At 41.6% G+C, this 14,355-nt stretch overlaps 1 pseudogene; it reads right to left on the reverse strand.

Moving 5' to 3' along the window:
* Nucleotides 1-1,116: 1,116 nt before the first annotated feature.
* Nucleotides 1,117-14,048, reverse strand: LOC113888056 (annotated as a pseudogene).
* Nucleotides 14,049-14,355: the final 307 nt, after the last annotated feature.

Genomic DNA, 14,355 nt, shown 5'->3' on the forward strand with positions numbered 1-14,355 from the left:
AGTGGAGTTTACAAATAGATTTAAAAGATTAGATCTGGTAGACAGAGTGTCTGAAGAACTGTGGACGGAGGTTTGTAACACTGTAAAAGAGGAAGTGACCAAACTCATCCCAGGGAAAAAGAAATGTAAGAAGGCAGAGAAATTGTCTGAGGAGGCTTTACAAATAGTTGAGAAAAGAAGAGAAGCAAAAGGCAGGGGGGGAAAGTGAAAGATGCACCCAACTGAGTGCAAAGTTCCAGAGAATAGCAAGGAGAGATAAGAAAGCCTTCTTAAGTAAACGATGCAAAGAAATAGAGGTAAACAATAGCATGGGAAAGACTAGAGATCTCTCCGAGAAAATTAAAGATATGAAGGGAAAGTTTCATGCAATGACAAGCATGGTAAAAGACAGAAATGGTAAGGACCTAACAGAAGCAGGAGAGATTAAGGAGAGTTCCCAAGTACAAACAGAAGAACTATATAAAAAGCTCTTGATGATCCAGATAGTCATGATGGTGTGGTCACTCACCTAGAGCCAGACATCCAGGACTGTGAAGTCAAGTGATATCATATGCTCTAGGTCCATCCACGTTGCCTATTGACTGTAGGAGTTTAACAGCATCATCTTTTAGGATTTGAAGGAGCTCAGCTGGAATTCCATCACCTCCACTACCTTTGTTGGTCATAATGCTTCCTAAGGCCCACCTGACTTCACAGTCCAGGGTATCTGGCTCTAGGTGAGTGACCACAACACCATGGGTCACTGACTGATATCCGGGTCATTGAATTTTTTTTGTATAGTTTTTCTGTGTATTCTTTCCACCTCTTCTTAATATTTTCTGCTTCTGTTAATCCCATACCCAACTTCCAGATGTAGAAGCTAGATTCTGAAAATGCAGAGGAACCAGAGATCAAATTGCTGACATCCGATGGATCACAGAAAAAGCCAGTGAATTCCAGAAATGCATATACTTCTGCTTCATTGACTACATAAAGCCTTTGACTGTGTGTATCACAACAAACTGGGGAAAATTCTGAAAGAGATGGGAATACCAGACCACCTTACCTGTGTTGGGGATTTTCTCCCCAGGACTTGGAAGCGACGAACCTGAAAGAAAGACACTTGGACAGTCTCTTGCAAGGACTGACAAGTTTATTTCTGCAGTCAAGCTTTTTTATAGAAGTAGGAACAAAGAGCTTAAAGTATACGGTCAGCAGAGCGCATACGGAGTTAACACATAATCAGTAAAAACATTTCAAGGACAGCGTGCTCTAAATGACTCGTGGGCTTATCCCACAACCCGCTTTCACAAGTAACATCCCTATTAACTCTTGGCGCTGAGCACAACCAAAGGCAGGAGATGTTTTTCTGTCCACAGCGCAAAGCCGGGTATTTCTGCCCCTTCGCCATTTTCCCAAGGACTTTCTCCTTTTATGGCTATTTTGCACTACGCTTCCCAACATATCCTCCTTTTGTTTTTAAATTAAGCATGATGGCTTCTAGTTGGACTCCATTGTGGGAGGCATGGAGTCTTGAGTAGAGACTTCTGTATCCCATAATCAAGGACAAAAAGAGCAGGGTGATTAATACATATATAAAAATATTGCTTCCTGAAAGCCAAGCTCTAGGGTCTAGAGACGATAGGGTTTTGGTTAAAGTATCATAGAATTGAGTGCTATACAATTCTCTAGGTACCCTAACTTGAAAATTAGCAACTTGTTGTTTCAACAAATTGATGTCTAAACTTGAGTTATTTGTGAGATCCTGCAAATGCGTCTTAACCTTATTCCAAGGATATTCAGTGCTATTATAGGGCATGTTAGTCAGACAAAAAGAAGTAAAATTCCAGTGACAATGTATACGTGTTTGGAAAGCCAGTTGCTGCACTTGATCTCCTAAGTGGATAACCACAGTTTGTAACTCATTAATTCGTGTTTGTAATTGCTGATCTATTTGAGCTTGTCAAGTCCAAAGATCATGAGAGTCTTTGTGCCAAGCAGTGATAAAATCATGATTTTGTATAGAATTATGTAAAGCCATACCGGACAAAGTTCCTACAGTCACAATGGAGATAAGGCTTAAGATGCCTGCAATAATCCACCCAATGATGCGCTTAGATCGCCTAAGCCTAGTTTTCAACAATACGGAAAGAAATATAGAATCAGTCCAAGGCTCAATTAAGTTTATGGGAAGCCATAACTCAGATCTTTGTTTAACTAGTGCAATGCTAGCATTGTGATATGAAATGGTGTGATTAAGGCAGGTATACAGTGCACATGCAGTACAATTGACAATCTTGGCTGGTAAGTCAATATCAAAATGCCCTACAATAAACAAGTATGGAAGGTGAACACACGATTGAATATAGCCAGTACTATTGTATAGGAAGGTATAATTAGAAGGACGAAACACACCCACAGTCTCATAAACACTAGCAAAGTGCTCTAAGGCTGCTGGAATTTTCCAAATGTGGCATTGCTCTGGCCCCACAATGGGGACGACAATCCTGGGTCATGGGGGTGATAAGCCCCCGTTATACCAATTCAGCAGTACATCCTTATCAGTACAGAAACTTGTCTTAGATTTATGAAAGCCTCCAGTGCTTGATCTATTAAACCAGGAGCAGTTATAATGTTCCTCTTGCTCTTCAGTGTCTGCTCAGCCTGACGAGTCATGTTTTTTCACTTGAGCCCATGTTGGGTAAGGATTAAGACGATGGCGTTTCCTCATTGGCTCCTCCAGGGTCATTGATGAGACCCTTCGCGTCAACTTCGTCACTTCCCGAGGGAGTCTGGTCTTGGGGTCCTTCTCAGTAGCAGACATGGTGAAGGGGAACCCAGATTTCCTCTCCATCTGCAATGACAAGACCATAACCCTTGCCTAGGAGTCGTAAGATTCCTGGCAGCCACTGATTAAATTGCTTATACAATATTGGTGTATTGATTTCTAATTTGCTGCTTTTGTCTTCTGTAAAATGTCTATCTGCACGAGTGTCAGAATTATTTTTTGTTAAGTTTAAGTGAAAGTGAAGTTGCTCAGTCATGTCCGACTCTTAGTGACCCCATGGACTGCAGCCTACCAGGCTCCTCTAGTTAAAGATAATAGTAATTGAGGGTTCATGGGATAAGAAGTGTATCTCCTCTTCCATATTCCCCCTTTCTGTTTTAATAAATGAGTTTTAAGGTGCGGTGGGCTCTTTCAATAATGGCTTGACCTTGAGGATTATAGGGTATTCCTGTAATGTGTGTTATGTTCCATTCTGATAAAAATGAACGAAATGAATGCCAGGTGAATGTAGGTCCATTGTCTGTTTTCAAGACAGAAGGAATCCCCATAACGGGGAAGGTGAGTAAGAGTGCGGAAATGGTGTGTTTGTTGGATTCTGAAGAGACAGGCACTGCCCAGATAAAGCCTGGAAATGTATCAAGTGAGACAAAAAGCAAAGAAAACTTTCTTAAGGAGCAGTGAGTGAAATCAGATTGCTAAAGGGAATTAGGTTGTTGCCCCCGGGGATTAACTCCTGAAATCGTAGTTCGTAAGCCCACAGGGGCACAGACATCACAGGTTTTAATAATATGTCGTGTTTCAGTGAGAGGAATATGGTATTTAGAGTGCAATCTGTTAGCATTGGTATGAAGATTAGCATGTTCGTCATTGGCAGATGTAAAAATGGGAGCTATGAGCCTGTCAACAGCATCATTTTTTGTGACCAGGGGGCCAGGTAAACCTGAATGAGCATGTGTATGTGCAATAAAGAAAGTTCCGTACGTGAACGAATTAAAGTTTGAGTCTGTGAAAAGAGAGTATATAATCCTTCATCTAGGTTGTATAAAAAGGCGGTAACAAAATCAGGAAAAGGGAAGCAAGGTATTTGGAATCAGTATATACGTTGAAGGATAATGGTTGAAGCGACAAAAGAGCATATAAAGCATACAATTCAACTCTTTGTATTGAAGAATAGGTAGTGGGTAATTTCTCTTTGATATCAGGGCCGACAATCCCTGCTATGCCTTTCTTGTTACCATCAATGAAATAGGTGGGTGCATTGGAAATAGGCTGGGATGCAATGATATTAGTTATAATGAATTTAGTACATTGTAGAAAGTCCCATAATTTTCTTTTTGGCAAATGAAATGAGATAACATTTTGAAAATCATTTAATGCCATTTGCATGGTCAGGTTATACTGTAAGGCAATTTGCAATTCCTTTTTTGTCAAGGGAACGTGTATTGCATATGGATCAAATCCAGTCAAAGTTTGTACATTGCTTCTTCCTGACACAATTAAGTGCCCTGTTTTCTCAATATGTGATACAATTTTTTTAGATTGTTTAGTGTGTAAATATACCCATTCTATTGGGCTATGCTGAGCTATAATTGTAGTGGGCGAATGCTCAGTAGGGAATATATATAAAGAAACTGGTTGATCATAATCTAGCTGAGTTGAAAAAGATTGTTGAATGTGTTTCTCCATTAAGGCCAGTTCTTCTTTGGCCTCTTTTGTTAGTTGCCTAGGGCTATTAGGGTCAGGGGATCCCTCTAAAAATTTAAATAAATTTTGTAAGGCATAGGTGGGGATGCCAACAGATGGCCGTAGCCAATTAATATCTCCTAGCAATTTTTGAAAATCATTCAGCATGCGTAGAGATTGCACAGAAATTTGAGTTTTTTGACATTTGATTTTAGATTCTTCCATAACATGTCTTAAATAATTAAAGGGTGCTTTCCATTGAATTTTATCTGGTGCTACAAGCAGGCCATGATTTTGAAAAGTCATAGTAACTTCATTATATAACTGTTGTAAACAGAGTTCAGATTCCATAGAGGGAAATATATCACCCATATAATGAATTATAAATGCAGTAGAATACTTGTCTCTAATGGGTTGCAATAAGACAGATATGAGATATTGGCAAATGGTAGGGGAGTTCATCATTCCCTGAGGTAGCACCTTCCATTGGAATCTTTTAACAGGAGCCGTGTGATTTATAGAAGGAACTGAAAAGGCAAAACGTTTTCTATCCTTAGGGTGCAAAGGTATAGTAAAAAAGCAGTCTTGTAAGTCAATAATAACTACAGACCATCCTTTTGGTACCATAGAAGGGGAGGGCAATCCGGGTTGTAAGGGCCCCATAGGTGACATGGTATTATTAACATTTCTTAAATCTATCAACATTAACCACTTTCCTGATTTCTTTTTATTACAAAAACAGGGGAATTCCACGGGGAAAATGAAGGTTCTATATGAGCTTTTTGTAATTGTTCATTTATTAATTGTGTAAGAGTTGCCAATTTTTCTTTAGTTAGGGGCCATTGAGGTGTCCATATTGGGGTATCAGATTCCCAATTGAGAGGCAGTGGTGTTAACTCAATGGCCCCCATTAAAAAGGTTCATTTAAAGAAATTGTGGCTTTCGTTTGTTCAAGAAAATTTCGTCCCCATAAATTGATAGGGATATTAGTAATATATGGTTTAAGATAAGCTACAATTTGATCAGGGTCATACAGTTGTAAATAGGATGCACTGATAAAAGTTTGTGTGGCATCAGTTTTATCCATTCCTAATAATCTAGAAGGAGCCACAACCTTACCCCAATTGAGGGGCCATTCTGCAGCTCTAATGATCGAAATGTTAGCTCCGGTATCTAACACGCCTGTGAAATTCTTTCCCCGTATGTGTAAAGTAAGCATGGGTTCCTGATGTTCCTTTAATAAGATGGATAGTGTAGCAGTAAGGTTGGTATTGCCAGAGCTTCCCTGCCGAAGTTTATCAGATGCCTTCATTGGTTTGACATATGGCAAGAGTAATAATTGTGCAAAATGTTCCCCTTTTTTGTAAGTATGCATTTCCCGTTTTCACAACATTTACCATAACATGTATTTTCCCTTCATAATCTTCATCCATAACACCAGTCAATACCACTAAACCTCTCATTGTGCAGCTACTACATCCCCAAATCAGTCCCATTGTCCCGGGTGGAATCGGGCCATAATAGTCAGTGGGAATTGTGTGGGGGTTGTATAATTCTATTAGTTCCATATCATAAGGACTAGGTACGAGCACTCTTAGATGTAGCTGCTTGTAGCGTCATAACATTAGGTCCTCCTTTTGTAGTGGGGCTAGAGGATGGCCCCTTTATTAGTTTCCTTGTTGTTTTTGTTGTGCACCAGGGTTCAAGGTGTTTCCATCCTTATCAAATATAGAATGACATTCATTCAGCCAATGGAACCCCCTTTTACATCTTGGACATACTCCTGGGGGTCTCTTCTTATTAGAAGTAATATTATTTTTTCTGGCCTGTGTTGGCATGTGACATTGTTTTTTCATATGGCCGGGCTTCCCACAGTTAAAACATTTGGCATTAGCAGCTTTCTGTACATTAAAGGTTTCCAATGTTGCCAATTTTGCTCTATGGGACATAGATCCAACGTCCCTACATGCTTTCAAATATTCCATAAGAGAGCCAGTCTCTCGAATTGGTCTGAGCACGGATCGACATTCTCATTAGCATTTTCAAAAGCAAGTTGTTTTAAAATAATATTTTGTAAAGTCACATCCTTAATAGATTTCTCGATTGCATCCTTTAATTTTCCTATAAATTGAGGATATTCCTCTTCATGTCCTTGAATAATCTTAACAAATGAACCATCAGAGTTAGTGCTATCAACCTTTGCTTATGCCCTGCAGGCAGTTTCTTTAATGAAATGCAACATCTGAGGGGTAATATTAGCTAATTGTGCAATCATATCAGCCATGGCTCTTGTTCCAGTGAGTATATCATAGGTTAAATTGGCAGGGTTACCATGAGATTGCTGGTCAATCATCAGCTGTTGGGCCTCATCATTAATCCATATTTGCCATTGCAGTAATTGTTGAGGATTTAAAATCATCTTTGCTATTTGAAAAAAAAAAAATCATATGGCATCCAATGGCCAGCCCATCCTCTGAGAAATTCTATACAGTAAGGAGAGGTAGGTCCATACAGAGTGCATGCTTTATTAAAGCTAGACAACATGCCAAAATCTAGATTAGCCCAAGTATTTTGGTCTTGGGCAGGTTGATTAAATTGCATTGGGAAAGCAAAAGTGCAAGCAGGCATCTCCCGAGGAGGAGTGAAATGATTAGTATGAGCAAAGTTAGCAATTGCTGTTACAGGCGGAGCAAAAGGAAAAACCTCAGATTTGAGTTGTCAGTTGAATGAAATGACTTCCGTTCTAAGTGGCTTCAGTTTTGACATATCCTGTATATATGTGTCTCTAAGTTGTTTTTCTAAGGATTGTATCTGATTGAGCATAACATTCTTATATTTCAAAGCACCTTGCATATCTTATTCCTTAAGCTCATATTCATGTAAAGATCGAATAGTTTTTACTTCCAAATCAACATTATGCCCTTCAATTTGTTGTATGATAGGCCGTATGAGTGACCATGTAACCCTTGCCGATATGCTGGCAAAATATTATTTTTAACCCTTTTCTATATGTCTAGATTGAGTGTCCCCTCTTCTGGGAACCATGAATTGTTCCAGTAAAATATGATAGCAGTCGTTCAACTGATCTCTTGAAACATTAACACCGTTTTGTTTCAAAAAATGATGCATTATAGAAATGAAAGGAATTTTACTGCTATGTTGTCCCATCCTGCCTATCTCTTTCTGCAGGGGCTTGTTGCTTTGTTCAGCCTTCCTCTCAAGTCCCTGTTCGTGGCACCACTTGTTGGGGATTTTCTCCCTGGGACTTGGAAGCGACGAACCTGAAAGAGGGACACTTGGACAGTCTCTTGCAAGGACTGACAAGTTTATTTCTGCAGTCAAGCTTTTTTATTGAAGCAGGAACAAAGAGCTTAAAGTATATGGTCAGCAGAGTGCATACGGAGTTAACACATAATCAGTAAAAACATTTCACGGACAGCACACTCTAAATGACTCATGGGCTTATCCCACAACCTGCTTTCACAAGTAACATCCCTATTAACTCTTGGCGCCAAGCATAACCAAAGACAGGAGATGTTTTTCTGTCCGCAGTGCAAAGCCGGGTATTTCTGCCCCTTCGCCATTTTCCCAAGGACTTTCTCCTTTTATGGCTATTTTGCACTACGCTTCCCAACAACCTGCCTCTTGAGAAACCGGCTACAGCTGGGACCAGACACAGAACAACAGACTGGTCAAAATTGGGAAAGGAGTATGTCAAGGTTATATACTGTCACCCAGCTTATTTAAACTCCATGCAGAGTACATTATGCAAAATGCTGGGTTGGATGAAGCTCAAGCCGGAATCAAGATTTCCGGGAGAAATAGCAATAACCTCAGATATGCAGATGACACCACCCTAATGGCAGTTTATTTTATGCAGGTCTTTTCCTTCTCGTGTTGCTCTTGCATAGAGAAAGAAGTTCCTTTAGCGTTTGTTGTAAATCTAGTTTGGTGGTGGTGAGTTCTCCTAACTTTTGCTTGTCTGTAAAGCTTTAGATTTCTCCATCAAATCTGAAGGAGAGTCTTGCTGGGTAGAGTATTCTTGGTTGTAGGTTCTTCCCTTTCATCACTTTAAATATATCATGCCAATCCCTTCTGGTTTGTACAATTTCTGTTGAGACATCAGCTGATAGCCTGATGGGAGTTTGCTTGTATGTTGTTTGTCATTTTTCCCTTGTTGCTTTTAATATTTTATCTTTGTCTTTAAATTCTGTCAGTTTGATTACTATGTGTCTTGTTGTGTTTCTCCTTGGGTTTATCCTGCCTGGAACTCTCTGTGCTTCGTGGACTTGGTTGACTATTTCCTTTCCCATGCTAGGAAAGTTTTCAACTATTATCTCTTCAAATATTTTCTCAGGTCCTTTCCGTCTCTTCTCCATCTGAAACCCCTATATTATGAATATTGGTGCATTTAATGTTTTCCCAGAGGTCTCTTAGGCTGTCTTCATTTCTTCTCATTCGGTTTTCTTTACTCGGTTTTGCAGCAGTCATTTCCACCATTTTGTCTTCCAGGTCACTTCTCCATTCTGCCTCAGCTATTCTGCTGTTGATTCCTTCCAGTGTATGGTTCTTCTGCTATTTTGTTCTTTAGTTCTTTTAGGTCTTTGGTAAACATTTCTTGAAAGTGAAAGGTGAAAGTGAAGTTGCTCAGTCATGCCCGACTCTTTGCGACCCCATGGACTATAGCGTACCAGGCTCCTCTGTCCGTGGGATTCTCCAGGCAAGAGTACTGGAGTGGGTTGCCATTTCCTTCTCCAGGAGATCTTCCCACCCAGGGATCGAACCTGGGTCTCCCGCATTGCAGGCAGACGCTTTACCATCTGAGCCACCAGGGAAGCTCAGAGTGAAGTCGCTCAGTCGTGTCCGACTCTTTGCGACCCCATGGACTGTAGCCTATCAGGCCCCTCCGTCTATGGGATTTTCCAGGCAAGAGTGCTGAAGTGGATTGCCAGTTCCTTCTCCAGGGGATCTTCCCAACCCAGGAATCAAACCCGGGTCTCTCACACTGCAGGCAGACACTTTACTGTCTGAGCCACCAGGGGAGCCCACAAACACTTCTTGCATCTTCTCAATTCTTTTTCTGAGATCCTGGGTCATCCTCGCTAACATTATCCTGAATTCTTTTTCTGGAAGGTCGGCCATCTCCACTCCAGTTAGTTGTTTTTCTTGCAGTTTTGTCTTGTACCTTCACCTGGGATATAATTCTTTGCCTTTTCATTTTGATTAGCTTTCTGTGATTGCGGTTTTCCTTCATGAGCCTGTGGGACTGTAGTTCTTCTTGTTTCCTCTGTCTTCCCTCTGGTGCATGAGGCTAAATTGCTGTTGTGCAGTCCCTCAGTCATGTCCAACTCTTTGCGACCCCATGGACTGCAGCATGCCAGGCTTCTGTCTTTCACTGTCTCCTGCAGTTTGCTCAAACTCATGTCCATTGAGTCGGTGATACCATCCAATCATCTCATCCTCTGTCGTCCCCTTCTCCTCCTGCCCTCAATCTCTCCCAGCATCAGGGTCTTTTCCAATGAGTTGGCTCTTCAGATCAGGTGGCCAAAGTATTGGAACTTCAGCTTCAGCATCAGTCCTTCCAATGAATACTCAGGGTTCATTTCCTTTAGGATTGACTGGTTTGATCTCCTTGCTCTCCAAAGTACTCTCAACTTCCTGATGGGAGTGACTTGCAATGGGAAAAAACAGGATGCTGCTCTAGTGGACAGGGCCGTACTCAGTAAAACTTTAATTCACTTCTCTGTTGTGCTGATGGGTGGAGCTGTGCTCCCTCCCTTTTGGTTGTTTGTCCTGAGGTGACCCAGCCCTGGAGTCTACAGGCTCTATGGTAGGGCTGATGGTGACCTCCAAGGGGGCTTCTGTCAAGGGGCACTGCCAGGACTGCTGCTGCCAGGGCTTCAGTCCTGGTGGTGAGCCAATGCTGACCCATACCTCTGCAGGAGACCCTCCAACATTAGCAGGTAGGTCTGGTTCAGTCTCCTCTGGGGTCACTGCTCTTTTCCTGGTCCTAGTGCACACAGAATTTTGTATGTGTGCTCCAAGAGTAGAGTCTGTTTTCCCCAGTCCTGTTGAAGTACGGCAATCAAATCCTGCTGGCCTTCAGACTCAGATTCCCTGGGGATTCCTAGGCCCTTTGCAGGACCCCCAGGCTGGGAAGCTGGATGTGGGGCTCACAACTTTGACAACAGTGTGAGAATTTCTTTGGTATTACTGTTTTCCAGTTTGTGAGTCACCGACCGGGTGGGTATCAGATTTGCTTTTACTCAAGGTTGCACCCCTCCACCATCTTGGTGTGGCTTCTTCTTTGTCTTTGGATGTGGAGTATCTCTTCTGGTGGGTTCAGCATCCTCCTGTTGATGGTTGTTCTACAGCTAGTTGCAGTTGTGAGGTGCTCTCACAAGAAGAGATGTGTGTATGTCCACGTGTGCATGCATGGGTGCATATGTGTGATAGATTCAAGGGATTGGGTCTGGTAGGTAGAGTGCCTGAAGAACTAGGGACAGAAGTTTGTAACATTCATTGTATAGGAGGCAGTGACCAAAACCATCCCAAAGAAACAGAAAAATGGCAATGTGGTTGTCTGAGGAGGCTTTACAAATAGCTGAGGAATGAAGAGAAGTGAACAGGAAAGGAGAAAGGGAAAGTTATACCTAACTGAATGCAGATTTCCAGAGAAGAGCAAAGAGAGAGATGAAGGCCTTCTTAAATGAACAATGCAATGACATAGGGGAAAACAAGATCAGGAAAAATGGAGATATCCAGGGACCATTTCAAACAAGGATGGGCACGATAAAAGACAGAAACGGTAAGGACCTAACAGAAGCAGAGGTGATTAAGAAGAGGAGGCAAGAATACACAGAAGAACTATACAGAAAAGGTCTTAATGACCTGGAAAACCACGATGGTGTTGGCACTCACCTAGAGCCGGACATCCTGGAATGTGCAGTCAAGTGGATTTTAGTCAAGTGGGCATTACTACGAACAAAGCTAGTGGAGGTGACAGAATTCCAGCTTGGAGCTATTTAAAATCCTAAAAGATGGTGCTGTTAAAGCACTGCACTCAATAGGTCAGCAACTTGGGAAAACTCCGTAGTGGCTACAAGACTGGAAAAGGTCACTTTCCATTCCAATCCCAAGGAAGGGGAATGCCAAAGCATGTTTAAACTGCCATACAGTTGAGCTCATTTCACTTTCTAGCAAGGTTATGCTCAAAATCCTTCAAACTTAGGCTTCCACCAAGAACTTCCACATGTACAAACTGGGTTTCGAAGAGGCAGAGGATCCAGAGATCAGATGGCCAACATTTGTTGGATCATGCAGAAAGCAAGGGAATTCCAGGAAAAAAAAAATCTACTTCTGCTTCATTGCATACCCTAAAGTGTATGGATCCACAACAAACTGTGGAAAATTCTTAAAGGGATGGAGTACCAGATCGTCTTACCTGTCTCCTGAGAAACCTGTATGTGGGGTCAAGGAGCAACAGTTAGAACTGAACATGGAGCAACTCACTGGTTCAAAATTAGGAGAGGAGTGTGAAAAGATTGTATATTGTCACTCTGCTTATTTAGCTTATATGTAGATTGCATCATGCAAAAAGCCAGGCTGGGTGAATCACAAGCTGGAATCAAGATTGCTGGGGGAAATATCAACAACCTCAGATATGCAGGTGATACAACTGTAATGGCAGAAAGTGAAGAGGAACTAAAGAGCCTCTTGATAGACATCTCATAGGTGTAACAATCAATTTTAAGTCTCTAGCAAGTTAACTTCTATCACATACAAAAACACTATGCTTCAACTTCTCCCCCACACCCACCTCCCCCAGCCAACATTTTATGTTATTGATGTCACAGTTTACATCTTTCATATATGGTGGTGTAGTGTCAGACTTTATTTTCTGGGGCTCCAAAATCACTGCAGATGGTGACTGCAGCCATGAAATTAAAAGACGCTTACTCCTTGGAAGGAAAGTTATGACCAACCTAGACAGCATATTCAAAAGCAGAGACATTACTTTGCCAACAAAGGTCCGTCTAGTCAAGGCTATGGTTTTTCCTGTGGTCATGTATGGATGTGAGAGTTGGACTGTGAAGAAGGCTGAGCACAGAAGAATTGATGCTTTTGAACTGTGGTGTTGGAGAAGACTCTTGAGAGTCCCTTGGACTGCAAGGAGATCCAACCAGTCCATTCTGAAGGAGATCAGCCCTGGGATTTCTTTGGAAGGAATGATGCTAAAGCTGAAACTCCAGTACTTTGGCCACCTCATGCAAAGAGTTGGCTCATCGGAAAAGACTCTGATGCTGGGAGGGATTGGGGGCAGGAGGAGAAGGGGACGACAGAGGATGAGATGGCTGGATGGCATCACTGACTCGGTGGACGTGAGTCTGGGTGAACTCCGGGAGTTGGTGATGGACAGGGAGGCCTGGCGTGCTGCGATTCATGGGGTTGCAAAGAGTCGGACACGACTGAGTGACTGAACTGAACTGGACTGAATCCATTGACAAATTATAGTAGATTTTCACATCTCTGATATGTTTGCCTTTTAACGTCTATACTAGAGTTTAAAGTGATTTGTGCACCAGTATTACAGTATTTGTTGGTGGTGGTGGTTAGTCACAAAGTCGTGTCCAATGCTTTTGCAACCGTATGGACTGCAGTCCACTAGACTCCTCTGTCCATGGGCTTTTCCAGGCAAGGATACTGGAGTGGGTTGCCATGTCCTTCTCCATGGGATCTTCCCGACCCAGAGATTGAACCCATATCTCCTGCATTAGTAAGCACATTCTTGTTTGCTGAGCCACCAGTGGAGCCCCATTACAGTATTAGGCTTCTGAATTTGACTATATTCTTACCTCTACAGTGAGTTTTATGCTTTTTCATAAGTTGTCATGTTACTAATTAGCATCCTGTTGTTTCAGATTGAAAAACTCCCTTTTGTGTTTCTTGCAGGGCAGGTCTAGTCGTGGGGTATACGCCTGCAGTTTTTGTCTGTCTGGGAAGGGCTTTATCTCTTCTTCATCTCTGAGGAATGACTTTTCTGGGTAGAGTATTCTTATGTGGCAGTGTTTTTCTTTAGCACTTTAAATATACCTTCCCAGTCTCTCCTGGCCTGCAAGTTTTCTGCTGAGAAACCCCAACTGCTAGCCTTATGGGCGTTCCCTTCATGGGAAGATTATTTTCCCTCTTTCTTCTTTCAAGATTTTTCTCTTGTCTTTGATTTCAGACATCCTTATTACAATATGTCTTGGAGAATATCTTTTCAGATTGCGTCTCTTGGGGGACTTATGAGATTCATAAACTTAGATGCCCAGATCTCTCCCCAGATTTGAGAAGTTCTCATCATTATTTCTTTAAATAATCTGTCTGCTCCTTTCTTCCTTTTCTCTCCTTCCAGGACTCCAGTCATGCATGGATTCTTTCTCTTAATGGTATCCAATAATTGACTTAGGCTATCTTTACCTGTTTCTTTCTCCTTTTTTCTCTTTGATTCCTCTGGCTTGATAATTTCAGATAACCTGTCTTTGAGATCACTGGCTTTTTCTTCTGCTTGGTTGAGTCTGCTGTTGAAGTTCTCTATTGCATTCTTCAGTTCCATCATTGTACTCTTTAACTCTTGGACTTTTGTTTGGTGTTATTTTAATAGTTTTGATTTCTCTGTTGCACCTCTCATTTTGTTTATGTGTTATTTTCCTAATTTCATTCAGTTTTTAAAAAATCTGTGTTTTGTTTCAGTTCACTGAATTTCTGTAAGAGGATTATTGTGAATACTTTGTCAGACAGTTCATCGTTCTCCATTTCCTTAAGGTCAGATATTGGAGCTTTATTCATCTCCTGTCATGTTTCCCTGATTATTTGTGATCTTTGTGTCCTCGTGTTGGTGTCTGCTCATTTGGAGACGTTGG

Source organism: Bos indicus x Bos taurus, chromosome X, assembly GCF_003369695.1.
Source record: "Bos indicus x Bos taurus breed Angus x Brahman F1 hybrid chromosome X, Bos_hybrid_MaternalHap_v2.0, whole genome shotgun sequence".
In the NCBI taxonomy this organism is placed as follows: domain Eukaryota; kingdom Metazoa; phylum Chordata; class Mammalia; order Artiodactyla; family Bovidae; genus Bos; species Bos indicus x Bos taurus.